Source organism: Electrophorus electricus, chromosome 10 (assembly GCF_041902795.1).
Source record: "Electrophorus electricus isolate QZ-2024a chromosome 10, ASM4190279v1, whole genome shotgun sequence".
NCBI lineage: Eukaryota > Metazoa > Chordata > Actinopteri > Gymnotiformes > Gymnotidae > Electrophorus > Electrophorus electricus.
The window spans coordinates 14,249,866-14,259,962 of NC_137506.1; the positions used below are offsets into that span (position 1 = coordinate 14,249,866).

The 10,097-nt window shown below is 38.3% G+C and overlaps 1 long non-coding RNA gene across 1 annotated transcript; it reads right to left on the reverse strand.

The window, feature by feature from the left end:
• Positions 1–235: 235 nt before the first annotated feature.
• Positions 236–3,009, reverse strand: LOC145659336 (uncharacterized). The gene is made up of 3 exons (XR_014125450.1): positions 2,968–3,009; positions 1,069–1,143; positions 236–729 (listed from the first exon to the last, which is right to left on the reverse strand). It is a non-coding gene; the product is annotated as an uncharacterized LOC145659336 (long non-coding RNA).
• Between the last annotated feature and the right edge of the window lie 7,088 nt (positions 3,010–10,097).

The following is a 10,097-nucleotide window of genomic DNA, read 5'->3' on the forward strand; positions in this document are numbered from 1 at the left end:
GGCGAAGCCAAAGGCGAAGGCTAAAATGGGGGAAAACAACGTCACACACGAGGTCATACAAAATTGCAATAACAAACCAACAAAACTGTCTGTTGTCTCTTCCTCCTTCTCTTGGGGGAGGGGCCATTAAATAATAGGAGCAGTTGTCTTGAAGGCATCTGAGACAAGATGAAGCTCAGTAACATCAGGGGTAGGTGTACCTCAGCAGAGTCCACTATCAGTCCAGTGTATTAGTGCAATGATGTTTGATTCCTACTCAAAGAACATGTGATACTTTCAACATTCACTTTAGGTATCAATGAAGTTGTGACATCAAGCAAAGGAGGACAGTGAGACATGAGTAGACGAGCACAAGTTGGACTTATTAGGGACAATGAAACAAAACCTGAAGACAAGACAACAGAAATGAAAGCCTGAGTGAGCTAAACTGAACTGAATCAAACTCCTACCGCTATATGGACCTAGCTCTGTAATATAGTTGAAACTGTAAGTTGCTATAGATAAGCGTGTCTGCCAGATGTAAACAGGAGATCACATTAAGCAGTGAAGTTGTGCAGTGTGAACATGACATCTGTCTTTTACAGCAAAATCAGATTATTTTATTATTCTTTAAATGTCTTCATGGTCTAGCAACTCATAATTGCATTAGCACTTGAAAGCAAAAAACAAAAACAAAACAAATCATCACTGGAAAGGTGTCCTGGTGCGAGGCGTGCAGTGGTCACTGTCCTGCGAACACAGAGAGACACAGGCGAGATATCAGTTAAAAAGGTTTGAGAAAGTACATCCTCCACTGACAAGATTCTGCTGTTTAAATGTAAATGGATCTGTGACTTGAACAGGTCTGCTCCTTCCCTCAGCCAATATAGAAACAGCTAACTGCACTACAACAAGTACACAAGGTGTAATGAACTTGCTATGAGAATGATCTCAGTAAGTAACTCAAAAAGGAAAGGAGCTTCTCCTTCCTGTTTTCTTTGTTCTCTTCTTGTTAGTGTTTGTATTTGCTCTTTCAAAACACTCCTGCACTCATTCCTCACACTAAAACATGAACCTGGTGTTGTTTACACAGTGACTTGGTGTGAGGCATCTGATCCATGATTTCCCCCTGGGGTCACAGGTCTCGTTTGTCGCCTTTTTTTCCTTAAGACAAAAACAAATTAACATAAGAGCAGAAAAATTGAGCAGAAATAAACAACTATTAAAATTCTAGATGCACTGTGGAATATTCAGAGAAAAACAAGACACTCCAGTCTCTAATGTATTTAATATGTGATATTTAACTGTCAATATGGGGACATTACGAGAAGGGAGTGGACTCAGCTGACCTGTCTATGATTTTATTATTATTATTATTTTAATCCTAGTCTTTGATTAAGTTAAGGCATTTTTCTTTCAAAGAAAAGAAAAGGAATGGAACATGTGAAACACAAACATAAAAATAGGTATGCATTTATCTAATAAACTGATGACTATGATTAGGTGAGACAAGTTTTAGGATATAATAATAAGTGTATAATTTCCATCACACTTTTCACCTGAGTCTCCCGTGTTTCTGAATAAAAGAAAGTAATATAACACACGCAGTTATACAATTTCCAAAAGGCATATTATTTAGAAATAAAGAAGAACTTGGTTATTATTTGGTTATTAGGACACATGAGGAAAGCATTTTAGTTGCATTCATTTTGCCAAAGACATCCATGACTGAAACAAGCTTCCTGTCACCACTGACCACCCTCCTAGCGTCTATGTCTCCACGGTTTCCCTGTCTAGTGTCTTTATTTTTGATTTACTCCCTTGTTGTGGTTCCATTCCTTCGTTTCGTTTTCTGCACCCCTCATAATTTGCACTTGTGTCTGGTTTAATGCTCATTTGACCATGTTTTTAAGCCCTGTTTTAGTTTAGTCTTGTTGCTATTTATTGTAAGTCCAGCTGCTGTTTGTTAATCGAGGCTTCCGTGCATGTGAATATAAGCCTGAATGTTTATCCTCGCCCCAATGTTATAGCCTGCATCCCTGGTTTGTCTTCGTGCGCTTTTCTTTACTTTAGTTTATCATGAATTCTCGGACTCTCCATGTTAATAATTTGACCCTGGACTTTGGATTTGCCCCTAATAAATCTCACTCTTTTCCACACACTGCTCATCGTTACACTTCCCCAGCCTACTATATTTACATTAAAACTCCGTCAACAGCAGTCTTTAACGTTGAGGTTTTTTTTCAATCTGTGTAAAATTACATAATTTCTGCTGTTTCAGAAGTGAAGGATTTGCGTGCTCTAAATTTTCATCATGCCAATGCACAGAGGTTTTGGTATGGAGATTTTATCCCGATCTATAGGAGCAAGTGTAATGGACTATAAAGTTGACGAGAAAGAAACCATCCGTTTCGCCGCCGTTTATGTCCATAGATGCTGCTATTACCAAAAATAGTACTGCGCTGATTCTTAGAGGACAGTTGATTTGACCGGATGTCGCAGCAGTACGGCCGACTACTCCTGATCATAACGCATTCATGACAACTCAGCCCTTTTTACGACTGAGGTGCTCACACGACAACACGTGATCTTGCACCTTTTATGTGTTTTAAGAAAAACGCTCAGTGTTTTAAAGAGCAGCAGCGAATTTTCCTCTAACGCGTTACTAAGCTCTGTGAGCTGAGTAATTTCTCCCTTTGTGTTGAAATGAACAGGTGTCTGTTAAACTCATTCATGAGCGTATTTTAACGCGCGTTCAATATCGTCCGAGCTGTAATCTTTTGAATTCTGTAACCATGCGGCGTCATACGTATAACATTCTAGTCGCGTGGTGTGATAGCAACTGCTAGTCAGAATAAACAGAAGACAAGCAGTAGTACAAACATTTAAAAAAGATAAGATTACAAAAGTGAGATGCATTTTTGGCAGAACAGCGTTCATCCTTTTGAAGTTAGTTGCAGCAATTCTCCCACTTTAGATCCGATCTACATTGTAAGACATCCTCCTGTTGAGCTGGATATCAGTGTGTTAAGCAGGTTTCTGTTTTGTAGGAGGACGGTAAGCAGCTGGAAGATTCCACCGTGTCAGCGCCTCGTAGAGTGAGTTATCAACACAGCTGGGGACTGTTACAACTAACACACCACTTTAAATTTTGATATGAGGCCCTTTTTAGATAGAGATTGCCTGTTAGGGATTAGAATGAGGCTCTGCAGCATCTCAGATTGAAAAAGAAAAAAAGAACGCAGAGAAGAACAGAATAACTATATATATATATATATATATATATATATATATATATATATATATATATAATCTTTGATGGCCGAAGATCTCTAGGGACCGAATACACATTGCTGGGTCATATGTCTCTGCATGTTTCAAATGGGAAACCATAAGGTGGAGGAGGAAGAGACCCTGGGTGAATGTCGGAGGAAGACAAGGGAGGACAACCGACGGAAGGCTGCACGTGTGGGGCGCTATCTTGGAGGTCTAGACCTCGAGCTAGCAGTGCGAGAACTGCAGAGGGAGAATGTGATGATCAAAGCTGAATTGAGCAGGCTGAGAGCACAGCTTGAGAAAGTAGGAAAAGTGAAACACTTAGTTACACTGCAGTGCACATCCAATGAAGCAATGTTCTGCTATACACAGGAGATGATTTTAGATTGAAATAAGGAACTATAATTAAAATCCAGGTAAATAGTGAGCATAAATGTGTTAGGGCAAATCAACAAATGGATTGCCTATGACACTACAATATCACTTACATTATATTTTTGAGTGTGTGCACATGCATGTATTTAATAGTGATGCTAAATTAAATGCTTTTTCACAGTTGGAAAGCCCAAGGCCCAGTTTCCCCCTGGAGTCTCCCAAACCACGAGACAACAGGTTTCCCTCACTCTCCCTCAGACAGCCTACCAGATTTGCACCTGGTGAGCCCCACTGGCTCCAAGAAGCCCCATCATCCAGACCCTACAGGCCTTGCCGTCCACTACTGCCTCCCCTGTCCTATCACTCAGATGTGAGGCCAACACCAAATGCACAGAAGAAGCTGTTCAAGGAGAAAAAGACACATGAGAAGAAGAAAATGAAACGTCATCAAAAAGACATAGAGCAGACAACGAAAGAAGCGAATGGAGCCTCGGAAGCAAGAAAATGTGAGAAGAAAAGATTTCGAATTAGGATTGTATGGAAAGGATTTAAAGGAATTAAGTCTTTCTTTCAAAAATAGCTGTGGTATAGAATTTCATGTCCTTTCCATATTAACATAACTTTACTCCTATACTGTATGCAATAAGCAGGCCAAAATAATTTTCCAGACATTTTTCATAGATTTTGAATTGATTTAAATATGAATGTCTTATTTCAAAATGTGCTTCTTAGTTCATGTCTGTTTTATAATATAAATAAAGATATTTTATTAAATAAGTGAAAAGTCTGGCATCAGTTTAATAGGTACAGTTGGACCATTTAAGTCCATTTAAGTGTTCCAAGTAAGATCATGTCATGATTTATTGACAAAATATTAAAAATGTATAGTTTTGAAAGAATTAACAGCCCAGCATTTATTCAGTAAGAGGTTCAGGAGTAGAAAAAATGTTAAGAAGCCCTCTTGTCCCCCAGTCCCAGAGTCACATGCAAGGTTTAACCATCAAATATTAAAACCCTGAGAAATGTTCAGTCTGAGATCTGAGTGAATAGTTTAAGGAAGAGATTTGTCCAACCATCCATGTTCTGTTACAAAAAGGTGGTTGCGGTCTGGACCTCCTTGACACCAAGAATTGTACAACCGTTTCCCTTTGTAGATGATGAATCTGCCCATCAACATTCCCAGTGATGTGGACTGTTATCTGTTCCCTCCCACTTCCACCTGTAGTCTGGTACATAATCTTACAGGATTTGTCATGGACCAGTGACAAATCCTGTCTCATCTACATTGTAGATATTCTGGGATTTTGTTGTGAAATCTGTGAGATAAGCATATCAAAGCAGTGGGTGAATATTCCAGTATCAGCTGAGGTCCTCACTGTAGCCACAGGAAACTGTTCTGATTTTTGAATGGTCTGCTCAGGATGATCTCACATAAAACAATAAAATCATTTTCTCCCATTGGGGAAAGGGCTCTGAATTCCACTAGCCAGATTATAATCCAGAACAAGATGTAAAACATCTGTTTCAGTGAAGCTCCAACCCCAGTCACACATGACCTGCCAGGATTTTAAGAACACATGGACACATTAGCCTAAGCCATTCATGATCACAGCGTAACTTCATATTTGTCATTCATTTATTTCATCAAACAGCATTTATTTTGCATATCATAATTTCTTACTTGCAGCCAGTACAGTGAAAACTGATGCAAGTTTGTACTTGAAGGAACTCCTCATTAAAACACTCTAAGGTCATCTTAAATGGAGTGTAGTGGTCTTAACTGGTTTCAAAGTGACTAGTGGTGAAAAAAGACAATGTGTTCATTTTTAAATAAAATATATATTTACATGCATGGAGCCTAAATATAACTTGGACTAAGAATCATATTATTATTTTGCCCACGTACAGAAATATTAACTTATTCTAATTCAAGGATTGCTTGTTGCCTATGGTTGGCATACTGTGTACACGAAAACTGTGTACATACATGGTAATGCTTAAAAATAGGTGTATCTGCCAGTGAAGTTTATGCTTTGACCTTTAGATTAGCTGTGATGCTGAGACAGGCAGGGCAGGACACAAGCGTGTTGTCGAACTTTGTTTATTAGGAGGAGCAGAAACATTATCCAAGAGCAGGTTACCAGAATACATGAGAAACAAAAAACAAAGTGAGGCTAACCAGGAAGAAGAAAACACAGAGGTAAAAGTAAGATAACACAGATATTAAGAACACAGGAACGGAGAACAATATGGAAAACGAACAGGCAGAGCAAGAATACATATGGTAGAACTCCAAAATAGTGATGGGATGTTAGATACTGAGGCATCAAAGCTCACTATTGCAAAGCACAGTGATTCAACACTGTATTGAAGATTGTATCAAAGTTACTATTAGCATATGACTAATGAGGTCTAAGCATCAAACATCATCTAAACACTGGATGAAGTGGCACTGTTTCACAGGTCTGGCACTGTCCTATAACTTGCAAGCTATAAGAGCGTGTAAAATCTCCAGACATCTTTTTCCCACAAAATTTGAAATATGGAAAATATGGAAGCAAATCTTTCCATATGAGGATAAATAACATAAATTGACCATTTCTTAATGCACAGAAATTAAAGCATTAAAATCTCATTTGACATAATATAAATGCAGTTACCAAAAAGTGGCTGAAAATAAGCAGGAAACTGGGCATGGTATAAAAACTTATATACATTTACATACACTTATATATACATTTATGTGTGTTTTGGAAAGTTTCCAAGATGTCATTTTGTGCCAGCATTGTTTAGGTTTTATTGAGACTCCTGTGTCAGGTAATCAACATATTACAGTCCATGGTAATTGGTAAATTCAGGTGAAATATTTATATTAATCTGAAATTAACTGCCCTGCCACTGTGTGTGTGTGTGTGTGTGTGTTTTGTTTTCTCAGTGTTGACAGGCTGCTGCTGAGGCTGCTCCACTGCTACAGTGTCTCTGACCTCCAGCAGGGGGCAGCAGCAACAGATCTGCTCTCTGCTCTGCAGCACAGACTGGACTTCTCCTGCAGCTCTGCTCTGGACCTGACAGCAAACACACAGACACACACTCTGACTCTGAGCAATGAGGACTGCACAGTCGTCTCCATGGTCAACCAGAGAGCTCACACACACATACATACATACATACATACATACACACACACACACACACACACACACACACACACACACACACACACACACACACACACACACACACAGCTAACTCTGCATGACTGTGAGATAGAGGAGGCTGGAGTGGAGCTACTCTTCCCCATTTTACACACAGTCACCCTGCAGTAAGCCACTGACTAACAATTTAACACAATATTTGGCATGTGACTGAATGTAGAAGCTGTGTGTGTTCATTGGAAAGCATTGTATGTTCTTTGAAAGGCTCTATATAAATGTAACTTTGCTCATTCAGTCATATCTTGTGTTCTGTCAAGGACATTTTTTTGAAAACAAACAGCAAAAAGCCTGACTTTCTTGGTGATTTTATTTCTCTTACTGGCTGCCTGGTTCACTGATCACTGCCTGTCCTTGGCAGAATGGATATTGAGTGTCTCTGAAAATGTATTAATATTATTAGTATGTGCCTAACGCTCCTCTCTATTCCAAAGCTGACCCGATTTCCATAATTCTCGTATTGCATAAGACATTTATTTCCATTATATGTTTTAGCATTCAGGTGGTCATTTTTCTTTTCAACAGTTATTGGCGTGATCCAATAGATCCAAAGTCAAACGAATACGCACATCATGTGTTGAACCCATCCATAGTATTTTTCTGCTTATCTAATATGCCAATATTTTCTCGTAACCATCCCACCAAGTCCTAAAAACACCCAAACCTAAATGCTTAGTAACTACAGTAAAGCTTTTGTCACTGTCTTAATTTTTATTCTGCATTAGTTCATCAAATGGTTATTTATTGAGAGTGAGTCTGTATTTTGTATTTGAAAAAAAATAAAACTTTGTCAGCATTAAGCAGGTTTGTTGTCTGGTTTGAAGGCTGTGGTTGTGCTATTTTTCTGGCCTTTCTGGTCAACTAGTTTCTGTACCCAGTCATTCCATCAAGGGAGGTGTGTTGCTATTGAAATGTCTAACTTCCTTCATCTAGGGAATTCATGACATACATTAGAATTACATTTATTATAGCTGCAGGTGGCAATTAAGGGGTCCAATCATTTTATCACATCTGCACAACTTGGTTTCTGATGACATCCCATATTAAGTTCACCAGCCTTTGTGGTTGGTTTTGAGGTTTTGTTTCCAGGAATGTTGTATTTTGAAACCAATCTCTCAATTTTCTCTGCTGAATTGCTTTATACAAATATTTTTTCTGATTCGACATGACTAAGAAATATAGTTCCCCCAGAAGGTCAGTTCACCCCAAATGTACTTGCATTCACAGTATGTTCATATACACCATTGAAGTTTGGTGATAATCTAACACTCTATGGCTAAGTTTTAGCCTATTAATAAAAATCCTGCTCTTGGGGATTGATAGTTAAATACACATATTTTTGATAATTATTTACAAGAAGATCTGCATTTTTTACATTTAAAAGGTATCTCTAGATCAAAAGGTCACTGACTTGTTTGAAAGGTGCATTTGCCCAACTAATTTAGGTATCAAAAATCAGGCTAAAAAAAGGTTTACGAAACGTATTGAACTTTTTTATGGAATAGTCACAAAGTATTGCACTGTATAAACTGCATTTCTCATGCACAACTGGTACACAATGGGATTGACTCTTTTTTTTTTCTTAAATACCTTTTCATATGTCAGAGGGGCTCTGTTGGCAAAAATGTCCTATAATTGCCATGCTATCTTAAAGTCCATAAATCAATACTCATGTCAAGTTTCATAAGAATTACTCAAAGAAGTCTTAATTTTTTTTTCTGCTGTTTTGAATGAATCAGTACACCTTGGAAGGATTGATAGGTATGTAGGGGCCATACTCCATACAAATATCAACATGTTTCAGTCTCATCAATATTTTGATACCAAATTTGTGAAGATTGGAGAAAGGTCCTACGACTAGTGTGTTACAGTTCATCAGCAACATAAAAAGCAGTAGGATATTTAAATTCAAAGTAATGTAGCAGTCCACTGAAGCCAGTTCTTACTAAATTACATTACATCCTTTGAAGCCCACTGAAAAATGATTAGCCAATTACCTGAAAAACATTAGCCAATGTTTGACTCAGCCTTAGCAATCCTCCAGCTTGCTTACAGAAGCAGTATGCAAAATTTCATCTTGATCAGAAGAGCAGTTGTTGAGAAACAGTTATTTGCATATTATTATATGCCCCATATTGACAAAACTGCTACATTTGGTAAGCTACCTCAAAGTCAACACTGGTATAAGTCTTTTAAATTTCATGAAATCTGAACATGTCGTTCAGGAGTTACAGCTAGTTAAAGTTAAGGTTAAAGCCTAACCTTTGTACTACTACTTTGTACTACTAATATTACTTTGCAATAGGACAGCTGTATTTTTATGTCAGGTTTTTGTTTAAATAATTATTGAGATTCAGACTCTTGCAAATATTTTGACACCAATTTCACTCAGATTGGTGTGAAAATCCTAGGAAAAACCCAAACAAACAAAAAAAGTGAAATCTAGTGGGCAGAGCCTATTCGAATTAAGGAGAAGCCAAGGAAGAATGACATAAAAATAAATAATACTATTTCTATATTCACCTCTGCCTTTTGTTTTGAACATCTGCAAATGTTAAATATAGTTTTGTCTGCAGTTCATAAAGGAAAAAACAAAAATACATTAGAGTCAGAACGTTTGTTTCTTTGTCACACAGTTTTATTATTGTTTTGAATTATTATATTGTCTTTTAGCAATTGTCAATTGTCCTTGGACTTGTCCTCGGCCTCACACAGCCAGGTGAAAAAGGCTGTCACGGATTTGAGGGCCACACCTTTGCCTCTTGTTGTGTTTGGACAGCAGCTGCTGGTGCACCTTCCTCTGCTCCTCAAGTTTGGCCTACTGATGGATCTGTTCAATGGTCTTGGGCCCGTGGTCAACTCGCTGCGACACCCAGTTATGCTAGAAAAGCAAAATCAGCAGATGCATACTTTTGCATCACCATGCGCTGGAATGGCAAACACAAACACACAAACACAGGCAGAGTCTCTAACCAGTCGCAGGTCGATGACGTCCTGGAGCAGGAACCGAATGCGTGAGGAACCCCTCCTCTCCTTCACTGTCTTTTCTATATATTTAAAGTAGTGATCCATTTTTGGCTGAGAGAGAGAGAGAGAGAGAGAGAGAGAGAGAGAGTGTGTAAGAGAAACGTCGACAAATTTCAGATATTCTTCACCTTTCCATTCGATCAGGTGTGCTCTCAGCTGAACTCATGTCGCAAGACGTTTATGACTCTTATGTAAACCCTGCTGCCTTGCACGTTGGTCAGTGCTGTA